The sequence below is a fragment of the Dipodomys spectabilis genome, unplaced genomic scaffold (genome assembly GCF_019054845.1).
Source record: "Dipodomys spectabilis isolate Male_0828 unplaced genomic scaffold, ASM1905484v1 ptg000239l, whole genome shotgun sequence".
Lineage (NCBI taxonomy): Eukaryota > Metazoa > Chordata > Mammalia > Rodentia > Heteromyidae > Dipodomys > Dipodomys spectabilis.
Window position 1 is genome coordinate 3,287,463 of NW_024870916.1, and position 15,470 is coordinate 3,302,932.

The 15,470-nt window shown below is 35.9% G+C and overlaps 1 pseudogene; it reads left to right on the forward strand.

Moving 5' to 3' along the window:
* The first annotated feature begins 3,197 nt into the window (after nucleotides 1-3,197).
* On the forward strand, nucleotides 3,198-3,310 carry LOC122124540 (annotated as a pseudogene).
* The last annotated feature ends 12,160 nt before the right edge of the window (nucleotides 3,311-15,470 follow it).

Below are 15,470 nucleotides of genomic sequence, written 5' to 3' on the forward strand. Positions count from 1 at the left end.
GTTCCATATCTTAGCTATGGTAAATAATGCTGCAATAAACATAGTTGTGCTGGTAGCTTTAGTGTGGTCTTGTTTGTGAACATTTGGTTAAATGCCCAAAAGTGGGATTGCTGGGTCATAGGGGAATTCTATGTGGAGTCTTTTGAGGAACCTCCATACTACTTTCCAAAGTGGTTGAACAAGTTTACACTCCCACCAACAATGAAGTAAGGTTCCCTTCTGTCCACATCCACTCAAGCATCTGTTGTTGTTAGAGTTCTTGATTATAGCCAATCTAACTGGGGTGAGGTGGTATTTCAATGTTGTTTTGATTTGCATTTCTTTTATGGCTAGGGAGGTTGAGCATTTCTTCATGTGTCTATTGGCCATCCTTCTTTCTTCTTCAGAGAAGTTTCTCTTCAAGTCTTTAGCCCACTTACTTATTGGGCAGTTGTTTCTTTGAGGATTTATTGTTGGGGGATTTAATTTTTTGAGTTCCAAGTATATTTTAGATATGAGACCCTTGTCCGTTGTATGGCTAGTAAAGATCTTCTCCCAATCTGTGGGCTTTCTATTGATCTGGCTAGTTATGTCCTTTGCCATGCAGAAGCTCTGCAACTTCATGCAATCCCATTTGTCCAACCTTTCTTTGATTTGTTGTGTTTCCGGGTCTCTATTAAGAAAACTTCGGCCTGAGCCAAGGAGGCCTAGGGTTTCTCCTATTCCATCCTGTAAGGTTTTCAGAGTGTCTGCTTTGACTCCGAGGTCTTTGATCGATTTGGAGTTGATTCTGGTGCAGTGTGATATATAAGGATCTAGTTTTAGTCTTCTACAAGTAGTTAACGAATTTTGCCAGCACCATTTACTGAAGAGGCTGTCTTTCTTCCATTCTATTATTTTAGCTCCCTTATCGAAGATTAGTTGGCTATAGGTCTGTAGGTTCATTTCTGGGTTTTCAATTCTATTCCATTGGTCCTAAGGTCTGTTCTTATGCCAGTACCAAGCTGTTTTGATTACTATGGCTTTATAGTAGGGTTTGAAATTTGGTATTGATATTCCACCAGCAGTGTTCTTTCCATTGAGGAGCGTTTTTCCTATTCGGGTCTTTTATTGTTCCATATGAATTTTTGGATTGGCTCTTCTTTTTCCTTGAAGAATGAGGTTGGAATTTTGATAGGTATTGCATTGAATTTGTAGATAGCCTTGGGAAGTATTGCCATTTTCACGATGTTAATCTTTCCAATCCAGGAGCATGGGAGGTTTTGCCATTTTTTAAGTTCTGTGTTGATTTCCTTTTTCAAGATTTTAAAGTTTTCATCATAGAGGTCCTTCACTTCTTTAGTTAAGTTAATTCCTAGGTATTTTATTTTTTGAGGGGCTATTGCAAATGGAGTTACTTTCCTAAATTCAGCCACACTTTTCTCATTGTTGGCATACAGAAAAGCCATTGATTTTGGGGGGTTAATTTTATATCTTGTTACTTTGCCAAAGTTTTGAATCAGCTTGAGTAATTTGGTAGTGGAGTCTATGGGATTCTTTAAATACAAGATCATGTCATGTGCAAAGAGGGAGAGTTTTATTTCTTCTTTCCCTATTTGGATCCCCTTTATGTTTACATCTTGTCTTATTGTTGAGCTCTAATTTTAATGTTCACTTGGTAAACTAAATCCTTTATATCCCTTTCTCTGAGTAAATACGCATCAACATGAAATATAAAGTTATTTTGATAAAAAATAAAAATAACTCAGAAGAAATTATAAATGCAAAAACAATCTTCACAGAAGCAAACTCCCACAGATATTTCATGACTTTGACAAGGATAAAGTGGGTAAAGTTAGTATAAATTTAGAAGTATGACAATGCACAAAAACATCAAAAATACTCATATATTTCATTATATAATCCAAAGCAAAAAGCAAATGTTTTTAGATGATTTTTTAAAACCCAGTCTTTCAGGTACTGGGAAGGTGGCTCAATGGTAGAGTGCCTGCCTTGCATGCATGAGGCCTTGGGTTTGATTTCTCAGCATCATAACAGCAGAAAAAGATGGAAGTGCTGCTGTGGCTCAAGTAGTATCACTAGCCTTGAGCTGAGGGACAGCACCCAGGCCCCAGAGTTCCAGCCCCATGACCAACAAAATAAAAATAAAACACAAAACAAAACACAGTGTCTCACTTTTGTGACCTCAACTCTGTAATAACTCTGCTTCAGCCTAGGGCTAATATTTTAGGTGTGGACATTTATCAACACTCCTGAATCAGACTCTACTTAATCATTTTTTAAATATATATTTTGTTCTTAATTTTCCTCTTTATAAATTCACATGCACCTATAAAAAACGGTGTGGCCATCCCAGTAACCTTCTCAAAGTACCTCTTAATGACAACTTACAAAAAGTTCTATTATATTACAACAAGGAAAACAATGCTACAAATAAAGAAAACCAATAATTAAATATTAACGAATAATAAAATAAAAAACAAAACAATTACCAGTGTTTTCAGTATTTGAAGTGTACTACAAATTAGATTTTATTATTGTCATATTTCTTTACATTTAACACTGGCTAAGATTATGATGTTCAACAAGAATTTTATAGACTATGAGTAGTGTTTAAAGTCACCCACTAAGATTACCATTTATAGTTCATCTCATAATTTGTATATGGCTTATATCATCATTTGTTCCTCACTAACATATAAAGTAAGGAAGGCCTACAGTTTTAATAGAAACTGTGTAGTTAACATAGTCAACTCTTTATTCTGCTTTACACAAAGACTTTGCAACTTCTCATTAGTAAAGTTTCTATAAACTCTGAAATGAACATACTTAGTAGTACTTATCTGCTACCATAAATCTTAAATACTTTATAGAAAAGTATTATGACCTGTCATACAGTCCCAGTTTTGGCATATATAAGCAAATATCCAAAAGTAAATATATTTAAAACATTAAAACTTTTAGCAAACCTTAACACTTGCTGCAGTGTTCATAATGACAGGTCCTTTGCATAGAATAATTGATTTCCTCCTCCTACACATCTCTTGAACAACAAATATCTGGATTTATTTTGTTTTTGACATGTAAATCTTATTCTTAAATGTGTACTTATCTAAGAAGTACATGGTTCTCAAATTTCACAACAATTCTTTTAAACTTACTTTTTTTTATTTGTCTAGTTTAAAAAATCAATTACAATTTATATATAAAAATATTCTGTGCTCAATTCAGCATCACATATACTAACATTGGAATGATACAGAGAAGATTAGCATGGCCCCTGCCCAAGGATGACAGGCAAATTCCTGAAGCATTCCATCGCCCAATTTGTTAGGAAATGGAAAGACTTGGAAAAAAAATTATTAAGTGAAGTAAGCCAAGTCCAAAGAAACATAGGTCCCATGGTTTCTCTAATTTTCAATAACTAATATATGTCTGGGATAAGCAGAAAAGGTCAAAAGTTATGTGTATATGACCAGATAAGTTTATGTTAAGGGCCGGGCGCTGGTGGCTCACGGCTGTAATCCTAGCTACTCAGGAGGCTGAGATCTGAGGATCGTGGTTCAAAGCCAGCCCGGGCAGGAGAGACCATGAGACTCCTATCTAAAATAAACCACCAGGAAACCAGAAGTGGCACTGTAGCTCAAGTGGTAGAGTGCTAGCCTTGAGCTGAAGAGCTGAAGATCAGCGCCCAGGCCCAGAGTTCAAGCCCCACGACCGACCACAACAAACAAAAAAAAGCTAAAAAAAAAAAAATATTATGTTAAGGGAAATGAACCCCAAGTTAGGGACACAAGTGGTTTTTTTTTTCTTGATATCGTTTCTCACGTACTTATAACGTGCAGTGTGTTGTTTTTGTTTTTGTTTCTTTATATGTTCCTCCCCCATGCTATAACACCTGTTTTCACTGTATTGGAAGTTTGTGCGCCTTCTTCTTGTATATATTTTCCTCTAATTTTCTGAGGGGAAGGAAAAAAACAAAATCCTTAAATAGGGATACAGGTTGACCCATTGTAACAATGAGATGCACAAGACACTATGTTGTAAAGTGAACTTTACAATTGAGGTGGGGAAAGGGAGGAGGTTAATGGACTTGTGGAGGTGGAGGGAAGGGATGGTAGGGAAACAATAAAGGAGGAGGTAACAATACTTGTTAGGAAATGTACTCATTACATTGCTCATGTAAGTGTTACCCCTCTGTACAGTATTTTTGCAATAAGAAAGTAAAAAATGTTCTGAGATGGAAGAGTTTATTTCCTTTATTTTACTCATATAATATCGTTAGCAAAGAAATTCATGAAAAACTCCGATATGAAGGTATTTTGAATAAATATGTGTGTGAATGCACGCATGTGCTCAAGCATTTGCATGTGGGTTGTCGTGCTCAGAGTTTGAAATCAGGGCTTCAAGGTCTTGATAGGCCTTTTCTCTCTAGATTGGTGAGCTACTAAATGAACTATATTTCCATTCTTGGCCCTTTGCAGGTTCATTAAAATTTTTGAAAAATAATCTCATGAATTTATTTTGCCCTGATTTGCTTCCAACTTTTATCCACAGATCTCAGGCTCCTGAGTAGATATCCCAAGTAGTTAGGATTATAGGTATGACAAACCATCAAAGGCTTTCAGAATAACGTTAAAAGTAGAAGAAAATTTACTTCAAAGGGGCATGTTTTAGCATCTCCAATTTTAAAGCATTTTGGAGTTATTATTTATGATTTTTTATTTTTGGATACTTATAAGACAGTAGGTGATTATATTGAAAAGTTTTAGTACTTTTTAAAAAGGATACTGGAATTGTGGGACAGAAGAAATTTGCCTCTCTTTGGACCTCAATGTATAAGCTCAGTTCTGTTCATGATAACCCAATGTCACCAACACAATCTGTGCTGAAGACAAATGTGACAGAAAACAATCACCATGGGCAATATTTAGTATGCTATTATTTCTTGGACAATATGAATATTGAATTGAGAGTGTCATAGAATGGAGAGATTTTATCTACCTTTTGTGTATTGCTGGAAGAGTTTCGGAAACTTTGACTCATTTCCTTCCTCACTGTGTGTGTCTTTAGGCCATGCACTTACTGCCTTTAATTACAATTTTTCCCAACACTAAAATGGTAATAACATTAGCATTATAGCAAATGTTATATTAACAATTAAGGGAATAAAACTTGTGAAATACTTAACATAAACTTCTAGGAATGAGCTTTGAGTTTAGCCAGCAGTCTTTTTAAAATACTAAATAGAATGTGATAAGTAGTACAGAAACCATTACAGGTAGTGAGCAACCAGAAGTAAGATCTATTGATCATGCTGCTTCCAAGGAAGTGGATAACTTCTCATGCTGTAAATCAAACTGGTTATCTTATGTCTTGATAGTGTAAAAATGTGCAAAACTGATAAAACATAAAAGTATCTGAGCAGTATAATGTGTTTTACAACATTTAAGTTACATCGCAAAGATAAAGAAGACATAGAAGAATAAATTATTTTTTTGTTGTCCTATCATAGGTCCTTAGAAGGATGAACTCTTTCCTCATTCTTATACAGGCATCATCGGATGAGAGGAATTGTATTTTTTTTTGTTTGCTTCCTTCCATTTATTCTTCAGTTTGAAATCTGAGCTACTTGAGACTGAAACAAACCAAGGGAAATTAGACAAACAGGCTTTGGAAAGAGCAATCAATGTAAAATAAATAAACTACAGCCTTGTAATAGTTCTAACTAAATTGAGTTATATAGTATCAGTTGTTAACAGAAAATGATTTAAGCAATACCATGTTATTGAAAACTGAAAAATGTTAGGAGTTGCTGCATTTTTTTTCTTTTCTATTACCTCGAATTAATTATTGATCTGGTTTAGCGAGATTAAAGATGAGATTAACCAGAAACTGGATTAAAAATGGACAAAAGGTCTGAATATACATGTTCTCCATAAAGCCCTGAAAATTGCCTGTGGGTTTACAGAGTTATGTTTAATACAACATCTATGCTGCCTTAACGGATTTTGAGCAGAAGTCATTAGAGAAATATAACTCAAAATTTATATGATACAACTTCATAACTATTATAACTCATCAAAAAATCAATGGAACCAGTTATGGTGGTAAAGGCTTGTAATTCCAAGCATTTAGGAGGTTGGATTTAAGTCTAAGGCCAGTCTAGGGTACTGCAGATAGTTAAAACCTGCCCTTTATTACCTTTGAATAAAAGGCAATAATGTTGGTGAGAGTGTGGAGAAAAGGAAATTTTCTACACTATTGGTCAAAAAACAGATTAGTATTCTCATTGTAGAAAGTAGTATGCAAGTTTCTAAAGAAATCCAAAGTTGAGATATCATCTGAACCACCAATCATGTGATTATTTCTCTCTGGGTAACTCGTAAATATATCTGTAGTTCATTGTTATTCACATTATTCACAACAACAGCCAAGATGTAAATCGAAGTTCAGTGTTCAACGACACTAATAAAGCAACTGTGTTACATGCACAAATATCTTTTTCTGTTTCATCCTTAAAATAACAAGAGACTGCTCCCATTAGCCACAACTTACAATGACCTGAAAGATGTATTCGAAATGAAGAAAAATGTTGTGTTCTGATCTTTGTAAACACACACACACACACACACACACCCCAACCACAAATATTAAGACAGAATTTTTTGTTTTAAAGTAAAGCAAAGTGGAACTTCTCAGGCATTTTGTTCACAATGTAGAAGATACTAGATATACAGTGTGAGGTATATGGTTGAAATGTACAACATGAGGATACAGGGGACAACAATGGCCTTACATAGGAATGAAGCTAAGTAAGTAGGAGTTGTTCTTCCTAGTAGGGGTTGCTCTTTTAGTTGTTCTCCTTTCAGTAATGGATAAGATGAATGTAATTCTTTCAATATACCTGCCTGTTTACAGAAATGACAACAAACAATATAGCAATAATGTTGCACGCTCAACATAGAACAAACTGTCAAATTAAAATACATGAGATTATCCTTGATGTAAACTAATCATTACAAATAAGGAAAACCATGGGAACTATTTTTCTTTAAGTCTGGCTTATTTCACTTAATATGATGTTTTCCAAGACCTTCCATTTCCTTACAAATGAGGTGGTATCTTTCTTTCTGATGGAAGCATAGTATGTGTGTGTATGTGTGTATGTTAGTGTGTGTGTGTCATTTTCTTGATCCATTCATCTACTGAGGGGCATCAGGGTTGATTCCATATCTTAGCTATGGTAAATATTACTGTGATAACCATAATTGTGCTGGTAGCTTTAGTGTGGCCTTGTTTGTGGTCATCTGGTTAAATGTCCAGAAGTGGGATTACTGGGTCTGAGGGAGCATTATTGTGTACATCAAGGATACTCTTAGTAGATGAGTAGAATAGCTCAATAGCTATGTACATATGACCGTACAAGGTGATTCTAAGTGAAATGAACTCCAAGACATGTTCTTTGTTGTTGTTGTTCTTAATGTACTATGTGATTTATTTTTATCCTTTTGTGTTTTCCCCACCTATGTTTTATCCCCTGTAGTCACTGTATTTGATTTTGATACCTGGGGTATTTTAAATATGTTGATCTGAACTGGGGAAGGGGAAGGACAAAAACAAAATAGTGAGACAAAGAACAAAGGGAAAATCTATGCAACAGTGATATTCACAAAACAATAGGTTGGAAACGATCTTGCAAGGTGCGTTGGGAGGGAAGAGGGAGAAAAATGGGTGAAGGGGTAACAAGTTAGAAAAGAAATTAATTCATTACCTTAATTATGTAACTATAACCCCTCTGTACATTACCTTGACAACAAAATTTAAATAAAAAATAAAATATAATATATGAGAGCAGCAATAGAGTCAGTGGCACTAGGGGAAATTCTGAACTACACAAAAAAAAATAGAACAGCTGTGGAGAGCAGCAATTTGATTTTAATGTAGGAAGTAATAAACTAGCATACAGATTTTCAGCCTCATGTCAGTCACTAAAAAGGGAAAACAAAATGCATAATCAGCAAACCAATACAGATAAAACAGAAAACTAAACAATTGAGGTGAAGAGATGACATGGATCAAGAATAACAAATGACACAATTAGAAAACATTAACAAGATGGTAAGTTTAAAAAACATTACCCATAATTCTATTAAATGTTGTTTACATCACAATTTATTAGAACTATAATTCAAATCACAGTTTAATAGTATATCATTTTAATAATAGTTTATTTGTTATTGATTACTTCATATTGAATGTTTAATATATAATTTTACTTTCTGCAGGTATAGAAAAGAAAAAAGTGAAACTAATTTTAATAAATTAATATAATAATTCAAAGTGTATCCTACACTCAGCACTCATCTTAACATGAAAAAATAAATTATTGCACATGACTCTTGGTATTAGGTGGAAGGGATCAGCATTGTAGTAAAATTCACACCACACATTACAGGAGGGATGACTCCTCTAATCTAGATTAAATTGTGGAAATTTGAATTTTACATGCATGTTTAATTCCTGTCTAGGTGACATCTAAAACATATACAATCATATAAACGAGGAGTATTTCAGATGGTACTTAAATGTTACATTCATTAATCAAATTTTTATTATTTTGTACCAAATAAATATTTAAAGAGAGACTGAATTTCTGAGTAGATGATGGTGTATATGTGCCAGATTATTCATATTGAGGCTTTTATATTTCTGACATTGTTTCTAGAGTCGGATTTAATTTTCCATAAAGGGTTAAGTGCACTATATTGGATATATGAAAGTAAATTGAATGTTTATTCCATTAATCCTTTGCCACTTGTCTAATCCTAATATAATTTATCCATGTGTTTGAAGTAATGAAAATAACAACAGATAAAAGCAAGATAAATCAATCTGTAGTAGACAACTATTTTCACCTTTATTTTCATAGTTGGTCCTCTTTTACACTACAGAATATTCTTGGGAAAATGTGCTCCAGGCTGGCCACAACTGCAGAATATTATGGTTTGATGTATCATAAGATAAGGAAGGAAGGGGACCTTCCTTCTAAAAGTCTGCTCCATGGGATGTGATCTGCTTCATTGTGCTGAATTGGAAATGAACAATGTTCACTGTCAACCTTGAAAAGTCATCTTGGTAGACCATTTCTATAAGTGTTTACAGAGGATTATTGATGGCTTTACAAGGATGCGATTGCCTCATTTTGAGACAATTAACAGGAATTTAGTCAGCTGTTTTTTGTATCTTTAGGAGAAAAACCCATTGACTCTAGGTCAGGGGATCACTGCGACCCAGAGAAGCAACTACCTTGAATAGTAATCCTAGACCTCTAAAACAAAAAAATACCACACAAAACAAACAGATGGCTGGGAAGGTGGCTCAGTGGTAGAGCACTTGCCTTGCATGCCAGAGGCCCTGGGTTCGATTCCTCAGCACCACATAAGTAAAAAGAAAAAAGCCAGAAGTGGCGCTGTAGCTCAAGTGGTAGAGGGCTAGCCTTGAGCTGAAGAGCTGAGGTACAGCGCCCAGGCCCAGAGTTCAGGCCCCATGACCGGACCCAAAAAAAAAAAAAAAAAACTCAAGTAAGCACAGCCAGTCAGTTCTGATCACAGCCTAAATGAAGTCAGGCAAAAAACAGAAACTGAAAGTCATTTAGCTGATAAATAATATATTTTTTATGAGGCAGACTCAAAGGAGACTCCAGAGAGAGTGTCAGAAAGACTGAACAGAGAGACTAAAATTGATCACACAAAGATTAGAAAGTAGAATTCCTTGTAGAACAAATAAATCATAGAAAGCCTATGCATGTAAGAACAAGACAGAAAACCAAATTCTAGAAATGCACATTTTCTTAGAGCTCAGCTTAATGAATTATCAATGGAAATCTTTGAATTCTTAAATATTTAACATCATGTGGGAGAAGGCTGAAGAGAATGAATATGTCATCAGTCACATTAAGAAGTAATCAAGCAAAGATTCGTTATAAAAAGAGAAAACAATTATTCCAAAAGTGGGAATCATTTGTTTTGATGTAAAAGTTCTTGATTTAGGTGCTAGCAATTTCCATACAATTGTTCAGTTCCACAGCTGAGTTGATACTGACTGCAGTATTCCTGCATGAAGGAAAAGAGAAAATTTACAAATATCTGATGAAATGAGTTGAAGGTGAAGTGTTCTAATAGTGATATCTAAGATTTAGACACAAGTGAAGAGGTGGATTTTCTTTTCTAAAAATCCTCCATTTTTAGCCTGGTGCCAATGGCTCACAGCTGTAATCCTAGCTACTCATGAAGCTGACATCTGAGGACTGCAGTTCAAAGACAGACTGGACAAGAAAGTCCCTGAGACTCTTATCTCCATTTAACCACCAAAAACCAGAAGTGACATTGTGGCTCAAGAGACAGAGTACCCACCTTGAGTTGAAGAGTTCAGGGACAGTGCCCATGCCTAGACTTCAAGCCCCTCAAACAACAACAACAACAACAACAACAAAATCTCCCTTTTCTTGGACTGCCAACATCTTTTCCTAATATTCAACAAAGAAGCCATTTTGTCACCCACTACCTTTAAGTCCTATGGTAGCTACTGCATATAGAATGATTTGATATCTTATGTCAAAGGGTTCATATTTGTGGAAACAAATGCCAGCAGTAGTAACTTGTTTTCCAGTCCTTGAACTCTGGACCTGGTCACTGAACATGGTTATACTTGTAGCTTTCATGTGAGCTTGTTTGTTAATTTTTGGATTACTGCCCATGAGGGGAATTACAGGGTCTAAAGGGAGATATATATTTACTCTTTTCAGGAACCTCCATACTGCATTCCACAGTGTTTGAACAATTTAATTTCCAACCAACAGTGTAATAGAGTTCCCAATTGGCTGCATCCATGCCAGCATTTGCTATTGTTAGCTTTCTTCATAATGACCGTTCTAACTGGGAAGAGGTAAAACGTGTCTTGTTTACTTGTAGATACCATAACTGAATGAATCCATGAAACCTATATTATTCTGTCTGCATTCCTTTCTCTTTTTTCTTAGTAGAATTTTCCTAAGCAGTTCATTTTTCTTAAGACTGGTAAAAAGTTATCCTTTCTAATGGGTGAATAGAATTCCATGGTGTGTGTGTGTGTGTGTGTGTGTGTGTGTGTGTGTGTGTGTGTGTGTGTGTGTGTAAGATGACTATAGGCCCATGAGTTCATTTCTAAACCTTCTGTTTCATCTGTAATTTTGTAATTCCATATTAAATTTGAATTGCTTTCTCGAATGCATTGAAGAATATTGTTGGGATTTTGATAAGTATTGCATTGTTCATAGTTTGGGGGCAGTATTGCAGTTTTCACTATATTAATTCTTCCAACCAGGAGCATTGAAAGACTTTCCATTTACTTGAATCTCCTTCAGTTTCCCTTTTTATATTTTTAAAGTTTTCACAGTAGAGGTTAAATTAATTAATTCCCAGTTTTGTTGTTGTTCTTTTGTTTTGTTTAGATTTGTTTTTATTTTGAGGCTAATACATATGAGGTTGTTTTTTGGATTTCAGCCTAGTTCCCATTGTTGGTAACACAGAAAAACTACTGATTCTTGTGGGCTATATACCCTGCTACTTTGCCAAAGGTTAACATCACTTTTACTATCTTAAGGCAGGAAGCTATAGGGCCATTTCATCTGTAAAAAGGGATAGGTTTACTTCTTCCCTATTTGAATCCTCTTTATGTTTTTCTCTTCCCTATTGCTTTTGCTAGATAGTCCACTACCATATTGAAGAGTAGTAGAGAAAGTCGACATCTTTTTCTCATTCCTGATTTTAATGTCTTCATACTTCCACTGTTACGTAATTGCTAACTACCACTATCATATACATATTCAGTAGTATACTGAGGAACGTTCAATGCATTCCTAGATTCTCATAACTTTTTAATCATAAAGGGGTATTGGAGGTTGTTAAAAGCTATTTCTACTTCCATATAGACGATAACATGTTTCTTGTCCCGGCTTCCGCTGATGGTTTGTATTATGTTTATTGACAAGAATATTGAATCCAATTGTATCCTAGGATGAATCCTATTTGATCATACAATATGATTTTTTTGTTACTGGCAGAAATTGGTTGGTGAGAATGTTTTAAGATGTTCTGTATCAATGCTTATCAAAGAACTGGTTTCATAGTTCTCTTTCTTTGGTGAGTCCCTATGTGATTTGGGGAAGAGTCTAATTCTAGCCTCATAAAATGTGTTTTGATAATTCCATTTCCCTTTCTATTCCATTGAAGAGTTAGTTCTAAGTATTGTAAGTTCTTTGCAGGCCTTAATTTCATGGTAAATTCATTGAGTCCTAGATTTTTCTGCAATGGAAAGTGGTTTATTGACATTTCATTTTCATTACTTCTTATGTGTTACTTCTTAGTTCAGATCAAGTGTAGGAAAGCATGAATTTCCCCAGGATTCTCCAGGTAATTGGCATACAGTTTTCAAAGTAGTCTCTTATAAACTTCTTAATTTTTTCTTATTTATGTTGTGATGTCTCATTTTTGTCTCTAATTTTCTCTATTTGGGTGAGTTCTCTTTTTTGGGGGGGGATTTTATATTATGAAGGTGATATACTGAGGGGTGGGTTACAGTTACATAAGTAATGAGTACATTTTTTTTTGGGGGGGAGTCTGGTCATGGGGTCTGAACTCTGGGCCTGGGCGCTGTCCCTCAGCTCTTCATTTCAAGGCTAGTGCTCTACCATTTGAGCCACAGGGCCACTTCTGGCTTTTTTCTTTTTGCTTATGTGGTGCTAAGGAATCGAACCCAGGGCCTCAGGCATGCAAGGCAAGCAATCTACCACTGAGCCCCTTCCCACCCCCATGAGTACATTTTTAACAGTATTACCCCTTCCACATTTTGTCCTCCTTCCCCCAACCCTGACATCCTACTCCCCCAAAGTTGTGAAGTCCATTTCTAACATATCGCCTGTATATCACTGTTGCTTTGGTTACAAAATAATTTTGCAGGTTTTGGCAAACACACAAATTGCCCACCACTTCCCCTGGTAAACTAGGTTTAAAGTCACTAAGTCATGTAAATGGATAATGCCGCACTCATTATTCTGGACAACATCTTCAGGTTGTTTGATGCTTTAATTTGTTGTTGTTGGTGGTGGTGGTAGGAGGGCCTGATCTCTGGGTCAGGGCACTGTCCCTTATGAGATCTTCAGCTCAAGGCTAGTGCTCTACCACTTGAGCCAAAGAGCCATTTCCAGTTTTTTCTGCTTATGTGGTGCTGAGGAATTAAACCTAGGACCTCATACATGCAAGAGAAGCACTCTACTACTGAATCTCTTTCCAAGCCCTAATGCTTTAATTCTTTAAATTTTATTTTCTTTTTGTCAGTCATGAGGTTTAATCTCAGGACCTGGGTGTAAACATATCCCTGAGTTCTTCAGCTCAATAGGAGCCCTCTACCACTTGAGCCACAGTGTCACTTCTTGTTTCCAGATAAGCGTCTTTCAGACTTTTCTGTCAGGGTTTGCCTTGAACCATGAATTTTTAAATTATATTTCTTTAACGTGTTTATTGGAATATTACAGTTTATCGGAAATTTAAATTTTTCTGTAAACCTTTGTCTTCAAGTAATCCAATACCATTAAATATTACATTTAGAATCTATTCTGTAGCACATCCCTTTATTTATTTTATTGTGAAAATACCATACAGAGGGGTAACAATTACATGGACAAGCTAATGAGTACATTTCTCATCAAGCATTGTTGCATCATCCTTTTTTTCCCCTTCCCATCCGTTCTCATCTCCCCCCCCCCCCCCCCCCCCCGGCTCTCCAAACACCGCCCTGCCCGTCCCCCACTCTCACTGGCCAAAGTTGAAAGTTATTTTTCTACATAATGACTTGTACGTCTCATCGCTGCAATGCATCCACCAGTATCCCTATTTAAACAATTTGTTTTTTCCCATCCCCTCCACAGATGATACCAACATCAAATACAGTGAAAGCAGGGTTTATACCGTGGGGGAGGGACATTCAAAGCAACAAAAAAATCATCTTATAAATATGTTAGGAACAATCGCAATAAAGAAAAAACTCATTTGAATCCTTATCTTGGGGTTCATTTGGCCTAACATCAACTTGTCTGAACTTTTCTGCTTGTCTCAGACACAGAGTGGTTATTGCAAATAAGGGAAACCATGGGATCTATGTTTCTTTGGGACTGGCTTACTTCACTTAACATAATGTTTTTCCGGGTCTTTCCATTTCCTAACAAATGGGGCAATGTCATTTTTTTCTGATGGAGGCATAGAATTCTATTGTGTATATATACCACATTTACTTGATCCATTCATCTACTGAGGGGCATCTGGGTTGGTTCCATATCTTAGCTATGGTAAATAATGCTGCAATAAACAGAGTTGTGCTGGTTGCTTTAGTGTGGTCCTGTTTGTGATCATTTGGGTAAATGCCCAAAAGTGGTATTGCTGGGTTATAGGGGAGCTCTATGTGGAGTCTTCTGAGGAACCTCCATACTATTTTCCAAAGTGGTTGAACAACTTTACATGCCCACCAACAATGCAGTAACGTTCCCTTCTGCCGACATCCCCTCCATCATCTGTTGTTCTTAGAGTTCTTGAATATAGCCATTGTAACTGGGATGAGGTGGTAGCTCAATGCTGGTATGATTTGCACTTGTTTTAAGGCTAGAGAGGTTGAACATTTCTTCATGTGTGTATTGGCCATCCTTCTTTCCTCTTCAGAGAAGTTTCTCTTTAAGTTTTTAGCCCACTTATTTTCGGGTCAGTTGTTGCTTTGAGGATTTGTTGTTGGGGATTTAATTTTGAGTTCCAGGTATATTTTAGATAGGAGACCCTTGTCTGTTATATGCCTAGTGCAGATCTCCTCCCAATCTGTGGGCTTTCAATCGATCTTGCTAGGTATGTCCTTTGCCATACAGGAAGCTCTGCAGTTTCATGCAATCCCATTTGTCCAAACTTTCTTTGATTTCTTGTGTTTCTGGGTCTCTATTAAGAAAATGTCGGCCTGTGCCAAGGAGGCCTAGGGTTTCTCCGATTCCATCCTGTAATGTTTTCAGGGTGTCTGATTTGACTCCGAGGTCTTTGATCTATTTGGAGTTGGTTCTGGTGCAGGGTGATACATAAGGATCTAATTAATTAATCTAATTAATTTTCTGCAAGTAGTTAACCAATTTTGCCAGCACCATTTACTGAAGAGACTGTCTTTCTTCCATTCTATTTTTTTAGCTCCCTTATCGAAATTTAGATGGCTATAGGTCTGTAGGTTCATTTCTGGGTTTTCAATTCTATTCCATTGGTCCTGAGGTCTATTCTTGTGCCAGTACCAACTTGTTTTGATTATTGTGGCTTTGTAGTAGAGTTTGAAATTTGGCATTAATATTCCTCCAGCACTGTTCTTTCTGTTGAGGATCAGTTTAGCTATTCAGGGTCTTTTATTGTTCCATATGAATTTTAGGATAGCCT